Source organism: Triticum urartu, chromosome 7 (genome assembly GCF_003073215.2).
Source record: "Triticum urartu cultivar G1812 chromosome 7, Tu2.1, whole genome shotgun sequence".
Taxonomy (NCBI): domain Eukaryota; kingdom Viridiplantae; phylum Streptophyta; class Magnoliopsida; order Poales; family Poaceae; genus Triticum; species Triticum urartu.
The window spans coordinates 682,724,834-682,743,779 of NC_053028.1; positions in this window are offsets into that span (position 1 = coordinate 682,724,834).

Sequence of the window (18,946 nt, forward strand, 5' to 3'; positions counted from 1 at the left end):
TGTCCTGCTCTCAGTAACCTTTCAGGACAGACAAACAAGGGATACCACGCATGCACGCACTGTTTGGATGATACCGACGGTATATATTTGGCTAATTGTAAGAAGAATGTGTACCTAGGACATCGTCGATTTCTTCAAAGGTGAGGCGGATCACCGGACGAAGCCTCGCCACCGTACTGGTGCTGATGTACATGATATGGTCAAGGCTTTGAAGGTGGTCTTTGGAAAGGGTCCTGGTGGACAACCTGTTCCGAATGACGCTAACGGACGCGCACCCATGTGGAAGAAGAAATCTATATTTTGGGACCTGCCCTATTGGAAAGACCTAGAGGTCCGCTCCGCAATCAACGTGATGCACCTGACGAAGAATCTTTGTGTGACCCTGCTTGGCTTCTTGGGCGTGTATGGGAAGACAAAAGATACACCTGAGGCACGGGACGACCAGCAACGTATGCACGGAAAAGACGGCATACATCAGGGTCATGCAAGCTACGCTCTTACCAAAGAAGAGAAGGAAATCTTCTTTGAATGCCTGCTCAGTATTAAGGTACCGTCTGGCTTCTCGTCGAATATAAAGGGAATAATAAACATGACAGAGAAAAAGTTCCAGAACCTAAAGTCTCATGACTGCCACGTGATTATGACGCAACTGCTTCCGGTTGCATTGAGGGGGCTTCTACCGGAAAACGTTCGATTAGCCATTGTGAAGCTATGTGCATTCCTCAATGCAATCTCTCAGAAGGTAATCGATCCAGAAATCATACCAAGGTTAGAGAATGATTTGGTGCAATGTCTTGTCAGTTTCGAGTTGGTGTTCCCACCATCCTTCTTCAACATCATGACGCACATCCTAGTTCACCTATGCGAAGAGATTAACGTTTTGGGTCCTGTATTTCTACACAATATGTTCCCCTTTGAGAGGTTCATGGTTGTCTTAAAGAAATATGTTCATAACCGTGCTAGGCCAGAAGGAAGCATCTCCAAGGGCCATGAAAATGAGGAGGTCATTGAGTTTTGTATTGACTTTATTCCTGACCTTAAGACGATTGGTGTTCCTGAATCACGGCATAAGGGCAGACTGGATGGAAAAGGCACGCTAGGAGGGGAACAAATAATATGTATGGATGGGCATTCTCTCACTGAAGCACACTACACAGTTCTACAGAATTCTGCCTTGGTGGCTCCGTATATCGATGAACACAAGAATTTGCTACGCTCCAAACACCCGGAGCGGTCTGATGACTGGATTACACGTGAACAAACCAGGAGTTTCGCCAGCTGGTTGCAGACACGTACCATGCATGACGCCTCTATTGAAGATGACCTGTACTTGCTGTCCTAGTTACCATCTTTGAATATAATCACTTTCAAAGGGTACGAGATAAATGGTAATACATTTTACACGATCGCCCAAGATAAGAAGAGCACCAACCAAAATAGTGGTGTCCGCTTTGATGCAGAAACCAAGACGGGAAAGGAAACATATTATGGTTATATACAGGACATACGGGAACTTGACTATTGACATGGTTTGAAGGTCCCTTTGTTTCGGTGCAAATGGGTCAATATGACACGAGGTGGGGTAACGGAAGACCCGCAGTACGGAATGACAACAGTGGATCTCAACAATCTTGCGTATGCAGACGAACCATTCGTCCTAGCCAATGATGTGGCACAGGTTTTCTATGTGAAGGACATGTCTACCAAGCCGAGAAAAAGAAAAGATAAGGAAGCGAATGCATCGTACGATGAGCCAAAGTGGCACATAGTTCTTTTTGGGAAGAGAAACATCGTGGGAGTAGATGACAAGACAGACATGTCAGGAGATTATGAAAAGTTTGATGAAATTGCTCCATTCACAGTGAATATTGACCCGAGCATCCCGTTAAATGATGAAGATTTTCCATGGTTACGGTGCAAAGGGACACACGCGAAGAAAAAGTTTCACACCCAAAGATTTGGGATGTGATCGGCTTCACTATCATCACTTTCTTGTGTGTTTCACACCCAGGAGGGAATCTCTGTAATAGTTAGGATAGTTATGTGTTTTGGCATTTGAAACGCGAAGAAATTTTATGTGCAAACAAATTCTTTCATGCCTTTACTGATTTTTTCAGCTAAAAAGGCATTTCATTTTTTAAATAACATAAGCATTACCAAATTGAATATAATGATAAAACACACTAATATTAAACATAATAAAAAAGAATCACTGAAAATGTATTTTCAAAGTTAAGTTATTCACAAACTAGTGATTCACACAAATTTCAAATAATTCAAAATTTAAACTATTCAAATTTAAAAACTACCGGCACTAACTGAAAGTTTCTAAAAACTATCAAAAATATTCACAAAGAAACTCTAAATACAACAAAAACAACTAAAAATAAATAAAACAAAATAAATAAAGTAGAAAAGAAAAAACTAAATGAAAAAAGCCCACCTACCGGGCCATAGCGGCCTGCATACGACTAGAAACCCAACCTATTGTTGGGCCAGGATGCAGGCCCGCAAGCCCAATAGGCCCCACAGGGCAGAGTAGCAGAGGTAGGCCCAGAAGGCCTGCTTTAGAGAGGAGCTCGAGACAGCAGCGGCGGCGGGGCTTATAAGCAGGTGCGAGCGCCCTTCGGCTAGCGAGGTGGGACTAAACTTCTGCGCCCCTCGCCTGGCAGCGCACCCCATTTAGTACCAGGTCGTGGCATCAACCGGTACTAAGGGGGAGGGGGTCTTTAGTACCGGTTGGAGCCTGGCCAAAACAGGCCTTTAGTACCGGTTGGTGGCTCCAACCGGTACTAAAGGTGCCTTCTATATATACATCACTTCGAAATATTTCATTCTCCCTCTGTTTCTTCCTCTGTTTCCCCATTGAAGCACTGCCCGCCCCGATCGATCGACGTCGTCGCCGCCCCCGTCGCGCGCCTCCCCCGTCGCGCGCCGTTGCCGTCGCCGCCCCCATCCCCGTCGCCGTCCTCATCCCCGTCGCTGCCCTCATCCCCGTCGCCACCCTCGTCTCCCTCGCCGCCCCGGGCCCGTCCCCGTCGCGCCGTCCCCGCGTCGCCGCCCCCGGCCGTCGCCTCGCCGTCGCCGTCGCCCCGCTGTGAGCTCTCCCCCTCTAACCCCTCTCCCTCGCCCCCGGCGGCCACCATGGGCGCCGCCCCTCCCCGAGCCCATACACGCACACACACACAAGCATGATGAACACACACACACACATTTCCTTAAGTTAATTAGTATATACGTATTTTGTATGTTTAATTAGTTTAGATTTTTTAGATTATTATTTTTTCACTAGTATATATGTATGAATGCATGTTAGATGGATATAATTAGTGTTTAATTAGTATGGAATTTTTTATATAATGTTGTTTTTCTGTTTTTTAATGGATGTATAGAAGTTGTTTTTTCTGTTTTTAGTGTTAGATGCTTAATTAGTATGAAATAGCATATAGAATTTTGACATATGCAATGATAGCATAATTAGTGTTACATTTGCATATAATATTTGTTGTCCACGATGCCCGGCCCGCATCCTCGCCGTCGACCCGTTCGCGATGACGTCCTGCTTCAGAGGACCCATGTCCAGGACTGGGCTCCGCCGGGCTGGCACTGGAGGTTCTACCTTCAGGGGCGCGACGGTTGGTGAGGAACCCAGCCTCGGGTCCCGTCGTCGACCCTCATCTCCTTTGGTGGCGTTCGCGTGGGCCACTTTCGGTGCGGAGGGAGCTGGCCCCGCCGGAGGTGGTACGTCGTCGTGTCAGGGAGGAGGACGAGCATGTCCATTGCTACATGGCTGCTATGGACGCCAGGTTCTCTAATACCTGGCAGGTTCTTTGGGGAGATCACCCGAGCTATGATCTAGTGATGGTTCCTTCACTTTGGTTGTCCATCGCCTAGATTACTCTCTAGTATTCGATCTTTATTAGCTAGCTAGCTAGCTAGTGATGTATTCGATATATAATATTCGAGATGATTTATTCGAGATTATATATATTATTCGAGACGATGTATTCGAGATTATATATATTATTCGAGATGACGTATTCGAGATTATATTCGATGATGCTTATTATGTACTATGATTGATTTAGTTTTTCCTTATTAATTGATTGCATCCATGCATTGTAATTTGAATATATTTCTTTTGGGTTTGTTAAATAAAACCTATGGCAGACAATACCGGCAGAGAGGCAGAAGAGGCCATGTTCAATATCATACGCAATCCTCGCGGGCCAGATGATGATCAGAATGAAGAAGATTATGACGGCTCCGAATATCTAAACAACACCGGGGAGGGTGATATGATATTCGATCGCGACGACCGAATTGATGAAGTCATGAACTATGAACATGACGAAGAAAATGTTGATCTTGAAACAACAAAGACCGGCGAGGTATATTTATATAAGCAGGCATCTAGTGATCATCACATGTTTTAAATGACTTTAAGATATATATTAACGAATCGATCTTTCTTCTTTCAGCCATCCGGATCGGGCAAATCTTCAGGCAGCAGGATAGTACGAGGCCCGAACAAAAAGTTGAAGGAGGGCGTAAAGTACAATATCGAGGCCATCAAACCTAATGGCGAACCATTAGCGCCTAAGAAGATTGTGGACAAGTTCATTCGTCAGTGCGGAGTTTTTGTGAAGGACCAACTCCCGATCTCCCTTCAAGAATGGAGAGAGCCAGCAAAGCCACGTCTAGATCTTACTTTTGTCGACGACAGACAAAAACTTCTGCTTTGGGAAACGCTCATGGAACATTTCACCCTACCAGATCATTTCACAGATGCAGATGTGGAGAAAGTCAAGGACGCTGCTCTTAGGAAGATGGCGGTTGCATTCAACAACCACAAGAATCATGTATGGGACCAGTACGTCAAGGGAGGAAAGAAGACTCCGGTATTCAAGGGAACACTAGAGAAGCAAAGTGCTCATTGGGACGATTTCGTGAAATTCAAGGAATCGGAATTATCTAAGGAACGGTCGAGAATAAACAAGGCCAATGCCGCAAAAAAAGGATAAGTTCCATAAGCTGGGGCCAGGTGGCTATGCGGTGGGAATGCCTAAGTGGGATAAGTCTGAGAAAGAGATGAAGGATGCAGGTGTCACTCCAGAAACATTGAGCTGGCCCCCCAGGTGCAGGACTTGGTTCTATGCGCATGGGGGGAGTTGGACCCGAAGACAGGCAAAGTTTCGAAGAAGGCATGTCTGGACGGAGCCGAAGATAAGCTACTTGTTGCAATAGAAGAGGCTCGATCGGGGGTGTTCGAGCCCAACAGAGAGAACAACGAGCTTACGCGTGCCTTGGGAAATCCTGAACACCCGGGAAGAACACGAGGCAAGGGCGATATTCCGTGGTATGAGGGGTTTTCGGACTGGAGCGCCGACTACAGAACCCGTGCGAGAAAGAAGATTGCGGAGGAGAAGAAGAGGAAGATGGAGGAGGAGTAGAGGAAGCTGGACTATGAACGCCTTCAAGGCCTAGAATCAGCGCACGCGGACTTGGCAGTCAAATTCCAGCGGCAGCAGGAGCAGATCGACTCACTTAGCCAGCAAAGGGGGTCTCAGCAGCTGCAGCAGCTAGCGGATGATCCAGCATTGGATAGCACCGTCCCATCCATGCCGAGAGGCAGCGTGGGTTCCGCCCCGGGCGACGCATTGCTGGATAGCTACCTAGTGGATGACATCATGGAGAACACTAACTGCGAGCTACACTTCAAAATGAAGAACATATCCAGGAAGGTGGTGGACGCTGTTACTTTTACAAATCCCCCCGAGGCAACCTTCCATTGCAATCCGATTCCAGCGGGCTATGCTCGTGTCTTGGTTGATGAGGTGGTGGACCAATATTCGGGGCTAGAGCTTGACATTCCTGGAGGTGACGAGGAGCACACACTGCGAGAGGCCAACCATCATATCATCCTATGGAGAAAGGATTGCATCATCTTTCGAAGGCCACCGACACCGCGTCATCCGACTCCTCGTTGAAGTCCGCCACCGAGTCAGCAGACTCACGCTCCTCCAAGTCCACCAACGCGTCAGGCCACTCCTCCTCCAAGTACGACACAGCTTCAGGCCACTCCTCCTCCTCCTCTAAGTCCGGCAAAGCGTCAGGCCACTCCTCCTCCATGTCCGGCATAGCTTCAGGCCACTCCTCCTCCTCCAACTCAGCCACGTCAGCCATCTTCGCCGCCTCAGCAATCACGGAAGAGAGCCGCCTCAGCTATGGTGCATAGCGGTACAAGTCGAGGTAGTACTGGACATACAGGCGGAGGCAAGCGATTTCAATATGGTCCAAGCAGCCTCGTGCCTCTTCCGCAGAGGCCTTACGACAAGTCTGAGGAGGAAAACACAGCCATATCAAAGGCCGGGGTGGAAGCCCATTTTGCACCGAAACCGCCACCGCCGCCAAGGGAGAAAGTGCCTGAGGAAAAGATTGACCACTTCATTCATATGGCTAGAGCACCAACTCCCAAGCCTGTTGACACAGACTATGAGCGCCACCTCAGGAAGTTAAATCGAGCACGCCTACAGAAAGAAGCGAGCTCGAGCTCGAGCAAATCAGCTGGCAAAAGGAGTGGTAAAACCGTTCCCCAGCTGGGAGAACAGGCGGCACAATCAACCCCCCCCCCCCCCCCCCGCTTGTTGTGCCAACAACACATGAGAGTACGCGCGCCCAATATTATTGTGGGCAAACCGTTAATGTTCCCGGGCTGGGCGATGTGGTAATAACCGAGGAGCATATTGAGCAGGCTAAAAGGCTCATGATCACTGTCGGTGTCAAAACCGGCGGATCTCGGGTAGGGGATCCAGAACTGTGCGTCTAGGCCGGATGGTAACAGGAGGCAAGGGACACGAAGTTTTACCCAGGTTCAGGCCCTCTTGATGGAGGTAAAACCCTACGTCCTGCTTAATTAATATTGATGATATGGGTAGTACAAGAGTAGATCTACCACGAGATCGGAGAGGCTAAACCCTAGAAGCTAGCCTATGGTATGATTGTCTATTGTCTCTATCGACTAGCCTGGCCTCGGTTTATATAATGCACCAAAGGCCTAGGATAACAAGAGTCCTAGCCGAATACGCCGGTGGGGTGGAGTTCTTGTCTTGATCGCCAAGTCTTGTGGAATCTTCCTTGTATGCGGCAGCTGTCCGAACTGGCCCATGAGTATACGGCCATGGGGGTCCTCGGCCCAATCTAACAGATCGGGAGATGACGTGTTGAGTACCCCCTATTCCAGGACACCGTCAGTAGCCCCCTGAACCGGTCTTCAAGTTAGGGGCGCTCCTCGATTCTTCCGAACTATTCTTCATCTTCGGTCGTCAGTCTTGAAAACTGGTTCAACAAATCTTCTTCAATCTTGAGGATCGCCGAAATGCATTCCACGGGTTTACACGTCGGGTATCCGAGGAGCCCCTTTAAGTTTCCGGCCTTTATCAATGCCTTGTTTATTTTTATGCCACACCTCGGGTTTGAAGTTGTTCCCGGGAGGCAGTGTCCTCTTGCGTCCGAGCTCCAATGCCGGACTGCATTCGAGGTATCTTTTGCAGCCGAGCACCAACGCCGGACCGCTTCCCAGCTCTAATGCCGAAATGTATCCGAGCTCCAACGCCAGACTATGTATCCGAGCTCCAACGCCGGATTGTATCCGAGGTGTTGTAAATCACCTTGGTTCAAAGAAGTTTGAAGGAGTTTAGCCGAGCTTAATGCCGGAAATGCCCTCTATGGAGCCAGCCACTAGCGCCCGAGCTTTATGCCGGACTGCTTCCGAGGTGGTGCACCACCCCTAATGTGGGCCGATTTTTGTGAATATTTTTTATTGGTGCAATTTATTCTCTGCCGAGATATATAGCCAGTAGCCCTCAAGGTGTGTATCGGTCTAAAACCCGAGATGCACCTGAAGGATGACGTAAGACCGCTGATCCCAGTAGCCGCTGAGACTCAGGTTGATTTACAAAATCGGCCTGAGGATCAAGTCCAAGCTCGGCAGAATACTTCGGGACACTAAAAGCGGCATGCTCAGTCCTCGAGACTCAGGTTGGGTGCGGCCGACCAACCTGAGGATCAAAATCTCCTCGGAAACTATATTGCACATAAAATTTTCTGCATTGGACAAGCAATGCAGTAGCCCCCGAGACACTGGTCGGGTGGCAACACCGGATCAGGGGATCGATGTGCCCCTTTAATATTTGTAAATAATAGGCCCGAAGCCCAGTAGCCCCCGAGCCTTAATGCGGGCACGGGTGGCCGAATTAAGGATCAATATCCATAGTAAAATCGCAAATTATGTGTAATGACTCTACGTATCCAAGTACTTTACGTCATTAATGCTCGGATCCGCATTGTACCAAACTTTGTTGACCGACCATCGGCTTCCACCTCCTCGGCCAATAGCCGAGGAGTGTTTGTCCTACTTTATAAAGCCTTTATGAGGGCAAAGATTTACGACAAACAAGGCAATCTGGCCACACAGTTTTATAAACAAAGGTACATAGAGAGATATGTTATATTACTGTTTAACAAAAGAAATGTCTTCCAAAGAAAATAGTCCCGCTATCGGTTCCTTTCTTTGGGTTGTCATGCTAAGCATGACCATGAAACCTCAGCTCGAATGTAAGAGAAAAATATCGAGGATTTAGTTTGGGAGGCCAGTTAATAGCCCCCGGTAGTGTTCGGCAACAGTCGAGGTCAAGCCGTAAACACTTCGGCCAATGTTATGAACGGCCCATCATTTAACATAGTCATCGGATCGCTGACCAGTTTACGCTTATTGTGACAGTCAGTTTTCAGCTTTCTCCACTGAGGTGCTTGACCATGCGAGCTGGAAGCACAATCGCAGTGGTTCTCCCTTTGCACACCTAGCCGAACAAAGCGGAACGTAGGAGGAAAGCACAGGAGCCGGGCAACCCAACTATTGACCGAAGACACAATTCGAAACCGATGCATATATAGCAATATCCGAGAATGTTTTTGCCGAATCCCTAAAGGTGTCCGGCGTTGCACTGCGAGACTAATGCTGGAAAAGCACAAATAGTTTAGAAGTGCCAAAAAGATTGGAAAACCAAAAAACGTCAGTAAAAACATGACGTCCGAACAAGATCAAGTGTTCGGTGCCAATCCGAAAATTGGTCTTAAAAAAAGTGCTTCTGTCGTGCTTTAACGTGACACATCCTATCTCAAGACTTCAAGCGGGTCATCCTACGGCTTCAACCTCCTATCCCGAAGGCGGAGTACTTCTCATTAGGCCAGTTTAGCAAACTAAACTCTAGCGGCTTTGAGAGAGAAATTAGGCTCCCCGGCTAGTGACCACACACTCGTGTCGAAAAGAGGAGCGATAAATAATAATAGTAAGAAAAACTTTGCAATGACTAAGAAGAAGAACACTTATTATAAAACGGCTCACATAAATTTAAGAGCCCCCAAGTAACTTGGGTAAAAGAATGATTGCATGTACCGAAGTACTTATATCATATCTATGTTCAACCGAACTTTAAACGCATCTTAACCGACCGTCGGCTTCTCCCTCTTCGGTCAAGGACCGAAAAGTGTTATGTATTCCATCTGTCGTGAATATCGACGGTGTTTCCAATAACCAGGCAATCAGGTCATAAGGCTGTAACAGACAAAGCGCGCTCAGGGAACTTATGCTATATTACTGCGAAGTGTAAGAAGCATCTTCGAAGAAAATAGTACCCCCACCGATACCTTTCTTCGGTGCTCATTGTTATTATGAGACTTGTGCAATGATTTTTTGTACTCATGAGTTCCGTTGTGTGCCGACCATCATTGAAAACTATAAGAGCGCTAGCTTTCGGCTTCACCCAGTCTGAGGTCCGGCTCGGGTGGCCCGATCGTGACAATCGCATAGGTGCTCCCTTTACTCCCTAGCCGAACAATCGGGAATGTAGGGGTAAACACAGGAGCGAGGCAACCCAGCTTGCAAATCGCTTAAGTCAATATGGTGCATATTGTGGCGTAATACACGAACGAGGAACGAAGCCGTACAAGTATAATCATATGCAACAGGAAAAGCTTCATAAAGGAAGCCCCCAAGTAAACGGGGTATTTGAATTTATGCGCCACAAACAAAGTTTGGACAAGGAAATTTTTTACAAGCGACTTTTTTCCAAAAAAGTATAATGCTTGGTCGAACCGAACACAAGTTATAAATTAAAGCTTTGAGCATGAAAGCGACTTAGCTGGTTAATGTGTTCGGTATTGATGACGCGGTCCGAGCTTGATGCGGGACAAGGTTCCATCCCCCAAACCGGTCCTGAGGTGGCGGAGCGGAGAGCTTGACACGCCGAAGTGGTGACATAGCTCGGTCAATGCAGACCGGCAGAGTGACGCCGAAGTCCCCTGATCATTTGCCTGTGCACAAAAAATAGTGCAAACCGGAGATAATAGTAATAATGATAATTAAAAAATCGTTGCATAATAAATAATTTATGCAAAGTGAGTAATAGAAGAAATATGGCCTGGCGCCGAAGTCAATGTCGATGCAGGGCGTCGGCGTGATGCAGTAAAGGCGTGGCAAAGCCTGAATTCACAGGTCGGTCCGAGCTCCGGATGCGGCGTTCACCGGACTATGTACGGAAACAGATCGAACCACCACGCGACCGTCGTTAATGCGGCCACCATTTGATAGACCTGTGTACATATGATGGACAAACCAGAGTAATAATTCCTTGGGAAAAATGAACCCAAACAAAAAAAACTAGGATTAATAGCACCTGGTTTATTTGTTGTAGCAATCCGAAGGAAGGTGATTCCCAAAATCGGGACTCGCTCCGCACACCCATTGCCTGATGGGCGATAAAACTACGGCATGGCAATGCTGGTAAAGGTTGACTCGCCGAGGCAAAGCCCTCGGCCCAGCTAACATGACGGAGCTGGTCGGCTAGTGACGCCGAAGTGTCCGGAGTTGGTTGATGAAGAGATGGCGAAGCCCCCGGTCTAGCCGAGATGTCGAAGCCTCGATGTCAGCCCATGAGTCAAAGTAGGTCGGCGTGAAGAAGCAATAGTGCGGCCCTGCCGATGCAGGTCGTAACATGGTCGATGCCGGCTTGATGAAGCGATCGTGTGGCGATGCCGGTATGCCCGCTCCGTGTAATCCGTGGGGCGGCGATGTTGGTGATGATTTATCCTTCGCGATGCCGGACTCTTGTTCGGCTTGCCGAGATGATGATCCGAAGAAGTTGAGCTCGGCTGAACAAAGTGACGCCGTGTCTAGCGTAGGTCGACAGCCGTGGAGTGATATTGCCGGACTGGTTTGACACCAGCATGATGTTGAAGATCATGTTCAAAAGATCTTAAAGTTAGTGGGATGTGTTCGGGAACAAAACACAATACCCCATACAAATCTTCCTTCAAAAGGGATGTCCGAAATCCCGTTCATAAAAAAGATGAACTCGGGTCGGATTCGTTTTCGCGCAGAAAACAGATCCGAAAAGTGATGCACTAATCGGAAGGTTTCCGGAGTTTGGACGGTCGGATCGAGCTGAAATTTTGATAGGTGGTAGATATAGGAATTCCGCAGCCGATCAACGATTGATCTTCCAAACGACGTCCGAGCTAGAAGCTGGACACCACGCCCTAAACTCATCCAAATTCCCGTTCAGATTTGACAGGCCTCCGGTATATTGTGGATTGCCAGAGATTCCTCCATCGGAACTCGATGAAATTTTCCAGGGTTGTTATAGACTCAATTACGCACAATTCCACCAAAGCAATCGTCAAAGCGATACTCGAGGAGGTGGTGGCGGCAGATACGACTTTGCTATCCAAAAACACAGCACGGTCGCTTGAGGGCAATGTTGACGTTAAGCCCCCGAGCTCCATAGATGATTCCTCCGTGATCTTGATAGAGATCGGAGTTGATGTTTGATGAAGTCCCTCGTCCGAACATGGTGATCCGAACACGGGGCGCAATTCTTGGTCAAACCAAGGTGACCAGTCGAGCTGGTGACGAAGATGCCGAAGTCGCAGTTGATCTGCAGGCGAGCCATCGATCCTTTTGTCGATCACACAGCGGAACTCTCAATGAAAGCACCAATGTCGGTGTCAAAACCGGCGGATCTCGGGTAGGGGGTCCTGAACTGTGTGTCTAGGCCGGATGGTAACAGGAGGCAAGGGACACGAAGTTTTACCCAGGTTCGGGCCCTCTTGATGGAGGTAAAACCCTACGTCCTGCTTGATTAATATTGATGATATGGGTAGTACAAGAGTAGATCTACCACGAGATCGGAGAGGCTAAACCCTAGAAGCTAGCCTATGGTATGATTGTCTATTGTCTGTATCGACTAGTCTGGCCTCGGTTTATATAATGCACCAGAGGCCTAGGATAACAAGAGTCCTAGCCGAATACACCGGTGGGGTGGAGTCCTCGTCTTGATCGCCAAGTCTTGTGGAATCTTCCTTGTATGCGGTAGCTGTCCGAACTGGCCCATGAGTATACGGCCACGGGGGTCCTCGGCCCAATCTAAAAGATCGGGAGATGACGTGTTGAGTACCCCCTAGTCCAGGACACCGTCAATCACTGTTGGACAACTCCTCGATATCGAGCCCATGTCTCTGATTAGAGAGGAGGAAATAAAACGGAAATATGTCCGGGGCCAACCTTTGGTCGAGCCAGACGAGGTCAAGAAGCTCCCAACGAGAATGTATGAATTACATCAATGGTACATGGACATTACCAAGATTTCCAATCAAGAGTCCCTCATGGTGAATGTCAAGAAGAATCATTACTACCATGAGAAAGCTGTGTCCGTTGAGTATTCAGAACTATTTCAGTTATACAATCAAGACGCACTCAACAAATCTATCGTCAGTTGCTATTGTCTGTAAGTAATTTCTTTCTGTAATTTAAGTCTCAAGCTAGCTGTAGTGATCATTTTGATCAATCATTACCTGTAATTATCCTCACTATATTCTTTTCTGTGGTATTATGCTGGATGAAGATTTATGAAATGAAAAAAGGTGGACGCTATGGCATTGGGTTCATTGACCCAAATATCATTAATGAATATACATGGAAATTAGATCCATATTATGAAAAAAAGTGTAGAGGAAAGCATGCTAGAGTTCTTCAAGTGCCGCAATACCAATGAAGATATACTACTTCCTTACAACTTTGAGTGAGTCACACTGTCTTGTTCTACAAATTCTGTTTTTGCCTACTAGCTAGCTACATGTTTTTGCTTACATATGTCCGCTTAATTAAGATATGCAAACGTGTGTGCATGCAGATTTCACTGAATATTGTTAATCATTAAAGTTGATGAAGGAATAGTTGAAATACTGGATTCACTACTTAAAAAAGCAAGTAACTACACCATCTTGTTTGGGATAGTCAACAGGTAATTTCAATCATTATTAACTATATCTCGGCTTATTTAGTTCATCATTTCCTGATATGAACTATTTAATAACCCCTTTATTCATTTTCTTTGTCGGCGGGCAGGGCTTGGGCAAAGTTCATCAGCGTCACTCTAGGCCAATGGAAACGAAAGCTGAAATGGTATCGACCCAAGGTAAATAATTAAGTAGTACTAACTAGCTAGCTGCCATCTCTTTAATTATCATGCTTGATTAATTATTATCTGATCAAATTCCATTCTCGTAAAGGCCCTGAAGCAGGCACCGGGGAATAATCTGTGTGCATACTACGTTTGCGAGAACATTCGCATGATGGCGTCCAAAAGGAGCAGATCTCAAAGACAGGAGTGGGTACGTTTGTCAAAACACTATTCACAATTTTTACACCATCATCGATATCTAGTCACACAACTAATACACATGCATATTGATCTCCATCTTAACAGTTCAAAGAGGTGCGGGAGCAGCTCCTAGAAGAGGACCGCATAGAAGCAATTCAAGAGGAAATAGCGGGATTTTTGCTCGACCAGGTCATAGATCCCAAAGGAGAATACTTTTACCCGCTACCGCCCCCATGAACCACTTCCAATTGTCATCGTGCTCTGAAGGCACCAATTAGGCTAATGCCACTGGCTCCGAAGGCACCAATTAGGAGAAATTGTATATAGCTACCTAATTGTATACATATATACATGTGTGTATGTATCTGTGAATTAATGGTGGTTGTGAGACATTCGATGATATATATATATATATATATATATATATATATATATTTGTATTACTATTCATCACCCAGGGTGCAGAATAAGTTATTCTTCATCCAAGGTAATCTTACGATAATTTTATAATTAAATTATGTTTGGAATTCAAATAGTTACATTCCTATTGATTCACTACGTAAAATTTGACATAAGAAAATAAAAACATAGGTCATAAGACAAGAAAATTTGCAGTTTATGTGTATTTTATACTATGTTTTTACGTTCGTAATTTTACATAACATAAAATATTTTTTACGGTGATTACATATTTTTTTTACGGTCTCTTTTTATGTATGAAATAAGACAAAATTTACGGAACGTAAAAATACAGCGAATTGATGGTAAAATAAAGGGGGGGTGAAGAATAACTATTCCTCATCCAGGGTGGCGAATAGCGCGACCCATATATATATATATATATATATATATATATATATATATATATACACACACACACACACACATATGATCGGTTCTACTAGAAATTCTATTTATATATATGCATAACATGTACAATATGTAGCATCGTAAAATACCAGCAAACGAAAAAGAATTAAATGGAAAACACAAAATTAAATGAAAAAGAAATCATAAATCCAACCCCCCCAACCTTTTAATACCGGTTGGTGTCACCAACCGGTACTAAAGGGCTCCCTGCCCCCGGAGCTGGCTCGTGCCACGTGGTTGCCCTTTAGCACCGGTTTGTGCTGAACCAGTACTAAAGGAGGGGACTTTAGTGCCCACACCTTAGTGCCGGTTACCGAACCGGGTCTAAAGGGCCTTACGAACCGGTGATATTGCCCGGTTCTGCACTAGTGCCCCCCACCCACCCACCCCCCCCACACAAAGTTAGTAGAATTTATCTATTTTCTATAATAAATGCATTATATGCTTCTCCAACAACTGCAACAAAAAAGAGAATACCAATATCAGCTCACCATTTTAAAATTAAGGTAGCCAGAAGTATCAAAGCTCATTACTAAATAAAATATTCAGACAATACAATTTTAGGATCTATGGTTGAAGAAGCAAGAAATAACGATGGCCCTACAAATGCTTAGAGAAATCTGGGACATTAGTTAAATTTTGTCGAGTTTCCTGTTTGGTTTGCTCCTACAGATGCTAATGTGGCAATCATATTTGTGCCAAGAAACGCCTGCTTGTATATGTTTCGCAATTATATTCATCCTTATCATAATCCGGTCAAGATAAATAAGGCTTAGGTGCATTTCAGTGTCATATATATAGGGTACCTTGTGCTTTTATGATATTACACACTTGACAACAACTGAAGATTCAAAGACTCACGAATCAACTGAAGGGTAGAAATTTTTGCTATATGGAGACCATGTGAGTTCTAAAAAGGTTGATGTGCCATCTGAAAAATGAAAAGACAAACATGATACATTTTTTTAAGTCACTCCATTTGAAGAAATTAGGCACAACACTGTTGGATTAATTATGCATTTCTGGGATACCATTAGCAGGAACTGATTGCATCTAGATCACCTAAAAAGCATGAATAGAGAAAGTTTAGGGAATCTTTCCATGTCACGGCAGTGGACATGATCGCTTGCTCGATGCAGTCGTGATGCAGGGGTGATGTAGTCGAGGTAGCAGTCCTCCTCAACGTCCTGATGCCCTCAGGACGCCACCGGCACTGCCCGGGGACAGCAACGACGGCTGGAGTAGGTCTTCCCGTCGCTGCATCGCTCCCCCCGATCGGATGGGGTGAGAGAATATCGGGAGGGGAGTGAAACCGTACAAAAATTGTGATTGCGCAGGCTGCCAACCCTCTCCCGTGCCCCCTTTTATGTAGCGCTGGCGACAGGGGACCTAAACCACCAATTGGTTTGGGTGCCCCCGATCAGGGCGCCTTAGTTGGGAGAAAAAGCCCACGTACGTTGGTGCGTGGGGCCTTTTTCTTCAACGTTATCTTTCCCCTTTTTTATGTTAGGCTAATAGATCTAACTGGCCTGTTAAGCCGGCAGATCAAAACCAACATTCTCCCCCTTGATCGTTAGGCTTAACTTCATTCGCTCATTCTGCATAGGAATGATGTACCAAAGTGAGGTGTTACAACAGCTCGAAACGCCATGGAACCTCAACACTTATAGCACACCCGCCTATTTCGAAATGGAAAACATTTTGCTAATTGGGGAGTGGTTCATTTTAATGGTCCTCTTATTCCAGAATCATAAGGCTTCAAGTAGTCCCATGCCGGCAACATGCTCATGAAAAATACTGGGTGGTAAGCCTTTTGTTAGCGGATCCGCAAGCATATGCTTCGTTCTTATGTGTTTAACATCAACTGTTTGATCCTGGATTCTATCTTTCACAACACGATACTTTATGTCAATGTGTCTGGCAGCATCACTTTACCTGTTGTTACTCGTATAGAAAACTGCGGGTTCATTATCACAGTATAATAAAATTGGTTTAGATATGCTGTCAACCACTTTAAGTCTGGGAATAAAATTCTTTAACCATACAGCCTGCCCGGTGGCCTCATAACATGCTACAAATTCTGCTTGCATCGTAGATCCAGCAGTTAAGGTTTGTTTGGAGCTTTTCCACGATATAGCTCCTCCCGCGAGTGTGAATATATAACCTGACATGGATATCTTACTATCCACACACCCGGCAAAATCAGAGTCTGAATAACCAACAATTTCTAGGTTATCAGTTCTTTTATATGTAAGCATGAAATCCTTAGTTCCTTGCATATAACGCAAGACTTTCTTTGCGGCCTTCCAGTGGTCCGGTCCTAGATTTGATTGGTATCTGCCAAGCATCCCGGTTACAAAACATAAATCTGGGCGTGTACACACTTGAGCATACATGATGCTTCCGACAGCTGAAGCATAAGGAACCGACTTCATCTGATCAGTTTCACATTGGTTCCTCGGACATTGAAATGTCCCAAACTTATCGCCCTTAACTATAGGAGCAGGTGAGGGTGAGCACTTATGCATATTGAATTTTTTCAGTACTCTCTCAAAGTATGCCTTTTGAGATAGTCCTAACGTTCCTATGGACCTATCTCGATGAATCTCGATGCCGAGGACATACGAGGCTTCACCAAGATCTTTCATATCAAAACTGGATGACAGAAAATTCTTGGTCTCATGCAGCATATCCTTATCGCTACATGCCAACAATATGTCATCAACGTATAGGACTAAAAATGTGAACCTACTACCTTTAAACTTAACGTATATGCAGTTGTCCACAACATTTTCGGTGAAACCAAAAGTTTTGATAATTGTATCAAACTTGAGGTACCACTCTCTTGAAGCTTGCTTCAAGCCATAAATCGATTTCTTTAGACGACATGCCAAATGTTCCTTCCCTTCCACAACAAAGCCTGCTGGCTGAGCCATGTAAATGTTTTCTTTTAAGTCACCATTTAGAAATGCCGTTTTAACATCCATTTGGTGTAGTTCTAGGTCGTAATGAGCTACTAATGCCATTATGATTCAGAAAGAATCCTTGGTTGACACAGGAGAGAAGGTTTGCTTATAATCAATGCCTTCTCTCTGTGTATACCCTTTTGCTACTAGCCTTGCTTTGAACCGTTCGAAATTCCCTTTGGAATCATACTTGATTTTGTAGACCCACTTGCAGCCTACTTTCTTAGCTCCATCGGGAACTTCTACTAAGTCCCATACGTCATTTGAGCCCATATATTTCAACTCGTCTTCCATGGCAACCAACCATTTGGATGAATTTTCGCTTTTAATGGCCTCCTTATTAGAGGTTGGATCCTCCACCTTTCCCAGATCATTCATATCCTCAATCATGAAAGTGATATAGTCATCTGATATGGCTTTCTTCCTCTCACGCCGTGGTCTACCCACAGGAGGAGGTGGTGGTGGTACATCATCATTTTGTGAATCATTATTTTCCTGGCGGTCCTCATTTGTGTCTGGATTTTCATTATTAGTCTCCGGATCACCATTTGACTAAGAAACTGAACCACGAGATTCAGGACCATCAGTTGTCACATTTCTTCGTATTGGAAAAACAATCACTTGGATAATCGGGGATGGTGCACAAACCCGCTTCTCCTCAAGATCGTTCTCCCTTAACTTAGTGACCTTATTATCCTCAAAAAATACCGCTTGTCTAGTCTCCACAAACTTGGTGGTATGACTTGGAAAATAAAAACGATATCCCTTTCCCCTATGAGGGTATCCAATGAAGAAACAACTAACTATTTTTGGATCCAATTTCTTAAGTTGTGGATTGAAAACTTTAGCTTCAGCAGGGCAACCCCAGACTCGTAAGTAATTCAAGCTCGGTTTCTTTCCCGCCCACATCTTGTAAGGTGTGTTCGGTGCTGACTTAGTTGGAGCAAGATTTAGTATGTGTGCAGTTGTCTTTAATGCCTCTATCCAAAGGCTTACTGGTAAACTCGAGTGACTAAGCATGCTTTGCACCATATCCATAAGGGTGCGGTTGCGACGCTCGGCCACACCATTTTGTTGTGGTTCACCAGGCATTAAGTATTGAGCAACGATTCCATTTTCAGATAAGAACTTGGCAAAAGGTCCAGGAATCTACCCATAAGGAGCATGCCTACCATAATACTCTCCCCCGCGATCAGACAATACAACTTTGATTTTCGCGTTCAGTTGATTTTCAACCTCCGCTGTATAGACTTTGAATTTCTCCAAAGCTTCCGATCGGTCACGTATGGAATAAATATATCCATAGCGGGAAAAGTCGTCTGTGAATGTAATGAATGAATCAAAACCATCTACAGACTTAACATTAAGGAGTCCACATATGTCGGTGTG